Consider the following 6000-nt stretch of genomic DNA (forward strand, 5'->3'; position numbering starts at 1 on the left):
TGTGTGTTTTGGGGGAGGTATGTTTTGTGCAGTGTGTGTGTTGCGCGGTATGTGCGTATATTTATGTATGCCCCGGTGTTTGGGTGTTGGGTGTTGTGTGTGTGTGTGTGTGTGTGTGTGTGTGTGTGGCGTTTGTGATTCCCAGTGTGTGTGTGTTGTGCGGTGCGCGTGTGGTGGTGTGTGTGTGTGTTTTGTGGGGAGGTGTGCACCCCCATCGTGCTCCATCCCCCATGCTGCGCACCCCCCATCGTGCTCCTTCCCCCATGCTGCGCACCCCCCATCGTGCTCCATCCCCCATGCTGCGCACCCCCATCGTGCTACATCTCCCATGCTGCGCACCACCCATCGTGCTCCATCCTCCATGCTGCACACCCCCCATCGTGCTCCATCCTCCATGCTGGGGTCGCCGGGGGTGGGTCCGAGTGTGGCAACGTGTGCCGGGGGCGGGGCTGAGCGGGCGAGGCGTCAGCGTATGCCGGCTCCCTGCACATGTGTACCGGGATCCGGTGTACGCTGGAGCGGGCGATGCGTGCGGAGGGCCGGGGCGAGCGGCTAATCCATGCGGGGGGCGGGGCCAGGCCGAGGCGAGCGGCCAATCCGTGGGGGGGGGCGGGGCCAGGCCGAGCCTAGCGACCAATCCAACAGTTGTCACTCTAACGACACGTTGACACAATGTCACGGTGACACAATTTTGGAGCAAGACAGACAGAATAAGGCAATTATATATTTGTGTGTGTGTGTGTGTGTGTTGTTCAAATATGAATTGTTTCTCCCCAAAAATTATTGCAGGTACACATTATTTCCTTGTGTATTTGTATCACACAGAGCAAAAAGGCAAATTGGACATAATTTCACACACAACCACAAAAATGGGCTGAATAATGATTTTTGTCACTCACAACTTAATATTTGGCTGTACACCCCTTGGAATAAATAACTGCAATCAATCGCTTCCTATAATCATTAGCAAGCTTCTTACACCTCTCAGCTGGAATTTTGGACCTCTCTTCTTTTGCAAACTGCTCCAGGTCTCTCATAGAAGAGCACCTTCTCCCAACAGCAATTTTAAGATCTCACAGGGTTCAATGGGATTTAGATCTGGACTCATTGCTGCTACTCCAAAACTCTACAGCACTTTGGTGTCATCCATTTCTGAGGGCTTCTAGAAGTGTGTTTGGGGTCATTGTCCTGCTGGAAGACCATGACCTTGGAAGTAAACCCAGTGTTCTGACCCTGGGCACTACAGGTAATATTCAGACTTCATGGTTCCTTGCACACAGTCAAGACACCCAATGGCAGAGGCAGCAAAACAACCCCAAAACATCTTTGAACATCCACCATATTTGACTGTAGGTACTGTGTTCTTTTCTTTGTAGACCTCATTCTGTTTTCAGTAAACTTTAGAATGATGTGCTTTACCAAGAAGCTCTATCTTGGCCTCCTCTAGACTCTTTCCCAGAAGGGGTTTGGCTTACTTGCGTATATTTTGACAAACTGCAGTCTAGATTTTTTTTATGTCTGTGTCAGTAGTGGGGTCCTCCTGGGTCTTCTGACATAGCGTTTCATTTAATTCAAATGTTGACAGTTCTTTCTGACACTGATGCACCCTGATTGAATTTTTTTGGAACTTGATTGGGGCTGCTTATCTATCATCTGGACTATCCTACATTGCAACCTTTCATCATTTTTTTTTCTCTATCGCTTTCATTGGGGGACACAGGACCATGGGACCATGGGTGTATGCTGCTGTGACTAGGAGGCTGACACTAAGTGAACATAAAAAGAGTTAGCTCCTCCCTGGCAGTGTACACCCCGAGCCGGAGGCGGGACTATGCCAGTTTTTTGCTTAGTGTCGTAGGAGGCTGATGTGGGCCCATATCTCTGTGGGCCAACCTCAGCCTAGGCTATTCCTTTTTTTCCGTTTTTTCATCCTATACGGCACCGCTCAGCGTTCTCATCCTTTTTACGCTTTTTATCTCTTCTGCAGGGTTAAAGATCCTGCATCAGAGAGTATCCTCGCCTGCTCCTTCCCTACAGGGTATCGTCCCCAGGGTTCCTTGAGGCTCAAGACACCAGCCCTTATCCCCCTCCGGCCCCATGGTACCACCCCAGGGGCTGATTGGGGTCCCACACTTTTATGGTTTATGGGTTCACTCCCCGTCGACCCCTATGGTACCGTCCCAAGGGGTGTTTCGGGTGGAGACGGCGAGGAAACATCGCAAGCGCAGGAGCGCTCACAGCACCAGGCCTCCCCCAGCGTTCTCCCCTGTTTCACTGGGCCCAGGCAAAGGATCACACACTGCAGCGCAGGAGCGCTCTGCAGTCTCCCCCACAGCCCCCCAGCAGCCTCCCCTGGCACTTGCCAGCATCAGCCTGCACTCACCGGGGGCCTCAGCAGCCAGGATGGGACCCAGGGCTCTGGACACCGCGCAGGGACGCAGGTAAGCTTTGCTCCGCGCGCAGCGCTGCGCTCCCGGCAGCCGCCGCTCACAAATTTAGTCCCCGGCTTCGGGCCTACCTTAGGCCGGAGCGCTCCGCCCCCCCCCGTTTGCGTGCACGCGCGCGCCTTCCTGGCCCTCCCCCGCCTTTTCTGCCCAGCAACAGCAGAGCTCATCCCTTGCACGCCCCCTCAGTAAAAAAAAAAAAAAAAGAGGCAAAAGCCCGCGTTTTCTTGCAAACGGGCCACCTCAGCACAGACTGGCCACTGAGCGGCAGCATCTATTTTCCGGTGGCTGTCCCCACTACTCTGAGCCTCCTGCTGACCCGGGGAGGACACAGGCCTGGGTGAGTGCTGTTTCTGATTAGTAGCAAAAGGTAACCCGGGCACACATTCTAGAAAAATGAAAGTCTGAAAGAATGGTCTTTGAACTTCAGTTCGCTTGTTTTATTGATGCAAAGGACAAAAATATCTGACGTTTCGGCCTTCACATATAGGCCTTCCTCAGAGATGGTCTATGATACAGATTTATACAGAAAAAAAGAGCACACAATTAGTACATATACAAAATACATATGACATATATATCTTATGATATAGAAAGCTCAATTGAGAAAATAATAATACTAAACTAAATGAGCTGGCATCGACAAGCATATAATCACTGATAATGGATTCTCATGGAAAATGTATACATAAAAAATACAATATCACAATGCTCTTGTCACTGAAAACGTTTAACATCTAGAGAGAGGACCACCCTAACTGTGATCAGAAAGACCTAAGACATACCTATATGGCTATGAAGGAAAATAATATTCGAGTAATGGCTCAAAAAGATGGAAACTTCATGATCTACACGATTGCCTAAAATAGACAAGTTAGAAAATACTAGAACCGGCTATGATGAAGAAAGAAAAAGATAGCGTAAGGGACAAGGAGAATAGTTACCATGAGGCAGGGGAGAGAAAAAGGTATAGGATGTGAAGAACATGGGAGAAAGAAAAAGGGAATGAGAAGGAGAAGAGAAGAGAGACAGGTAAAGACGGAGGCAGAGCGAAAGGACAGGAAGAGAAGAAAGAAAACAAGGGAAAAAGAAAGAGAGAAGAAGAGAAAAAAAGGGGGAGAAAGGCACTGTCTTCCACCACTGAAAGAAGAGTGACAACAATACCTTTGTATACATCAAAGAGCCGGTAGGTCACACACAAGTGATATGAAGGTGGCTGACTGGAAAAATCAGTTTATGTAATACTACGGAAGGAAGGAAAATTTGCAAGATATAATAGTTTGTTACTCAAGTATAGAGGGGTGAAGTGTAACTACTATAAATGTGTACAAACCTAATCAGGTAGTATGTGATAAAAGCAGGACTGCCACACTGACATGTGCCTTTCCACAAGTAACAGAACGTAGACTGGTAGCTAATGTGATCTACGGACAAAAAAATAGTTACTGTTTTCGTACTATTATTGTAAATGAAGGGAGCATATGGCATGGTGAAAGTACACATACCCCTGGATCAGGCCAGTGCGAAAGCTTCCTTTTGTTATATATAAAAAACAAGCCAGTGCCCAAAGGGTATGAGGAGCCTATTGTTACCGTCTGTTGGTACATAAAATTGTGATGATATAAGTCTATCAATGGGATTATAAGTACAAACGCAAACTTATTACAGTAGATAACAGACCTTGATCCTATAGGATAATGGGCCCAGATAGTTCTGAATCAGGGGATAATGTAATTTGGAAAACAGGATGGATTCCTAAGAGGATAAGGCAAAGAATGAATTGAAAAGACAGAACAAAGCCAGTGTGAAGAAAGAGAGGGTCAATCTATACCTTGTAATGGAGAGACTCCGGTGTGCCGATCAATACCCGTGTGTTCCCTGCTGTGCACATGCTAGCAGGAAGTGGGGTCTTTATGATGGTGACTAATTACTTAACGAGGGCCACCTAAGGCGGAAATCCAGGATCGGACCGTGGGGCGCGGCAGGCCGAGCGCAGAGGGACCATCTGCGCAAGCGCCTGCAGCGGTCACAGCCGGTCCCATGCACGTGACTGGTGATGAGACGCACACGTGATCCGGAAGTGAAGTATATGCACCGCAACCGTGGAGCGCATGGATCACGCATGCGCAGAAGGGCCGACGGGCCGATCAGCGCATGCGTAAGCAGCGGTCACGGAGTGTAAGTGACCAGTGGGAGGAGTGGGCCGAGCGCGAGCGCAGACCGGCCGGAGATGCGGCCGAGACCGCGCACGCGCGGGCACACTAACGTCCAGGAGATGATAAGTGAGTGTAGTCGTCGGGAGATTCAGTGCCATGATGAAACCGTGAGTGAACTACAGCGCCTGGAAAATAAAGAGAAACCTACAATGATAAATAAAAATCAGTATGGAACACAAAAAGTATATATATATATACATATACGAAGGGATATAGAGGAGTACAATAGAATAATAGGTGAAAGAAGGATTATACATAAGGAAAAAAATGATCAGAGCGCTCAAGTGGAAAAACAGAATAAAAAATAATAAAAAATAAAATATAAAAAATAGAATAAAATAAAAATAATAAATAAAAAATAAAGAGTAGAGAGGGAAAATTAAAGAGGGAAAATTAAGAGGATCAGGCTGAATGAAAGTATATACATGCAAGTGAGATATAAACAGAGTTTTCTAATAGAAAATCTCGTATTCGCGATTCAAACCCAACGGCTCTAATGTCTGTAATGTGTAAATCCAGTACGCTTCGCGTTCCTTAAGCCTCTGTATTCTGTTACCCCCCCTCCTAGGTGGAGGTACATGTTCCAAAACCTGGTATCGTAACTGTGCCACGGTGTGGCCAGCCTGTATAAAATGAGCGGGAATAGGTAGGAGTGTCTGCTTGCACCTAATCGTTGATTTATGTTTACTAATGCGGTCTCGGATATGTTGGGTAGTTTCCCCAACATATCCGAGACCGCAGGGACATTTGATCAAATAGACTACAAATGTTGAGTCGCATGTGAAAAAGTTTTTTATCGGAAAAATACGCCCTGTACGGGGGTGGGTGAAGGTGCTGCCTTTTGTGATATTGGAACACTGTATGCAATGTAGGCATGGATAATTGCCTGTCCGGGCTGTTTGTAATGTCATCTGTCGCTTTTGTCGCACCTGGGAACCAATGTCGGCCCGTACTAACGTGTCCCTCAAATTTTTGGGACGTTTATTACAAAAGAGAGGTCTCCTATTGAATTCAGGAATGTTTTCTACCCTCTCATACAATGAGGAGGAAACATCCACCATTTTGGCTAAAGTTACCACTCCTAACACCTTCTTGACGATTCCGGCTGAAGAAACAAGATCAAGGGACTATGAGAAAATTGTCCGTAAACAGATTGCTTTTGAACTACACTCCATAACCCTGGCTGAGTACCACAAATCTAAGAGAATACCCCGTGGCTTACGGGTCCCTCTCCGTCCTACGTTATTCGCTGATAACACTACCTATTGTGACAAGTTTGAGAGCATACTCAATAAGTGCTCAATGGACCTCATTATTCTTACCATCGATTTCCTACAACA

Source organism: Anomaloglossus baeobatrachus, chromosome 6 (assembly GCF_048569485.1).
Source record: "Anomaloglossus baeobatrachus isolate aAnoBae1 chromosome 6, aAnoBae1.hap1, whole genome shotgun sequence".
NCBI lineage: Eukaryota > Metazoa > Chordata > Amphibia > Anura > Aromobatidae > Anomaloglossus > Anomaloglossus baeobatrachus.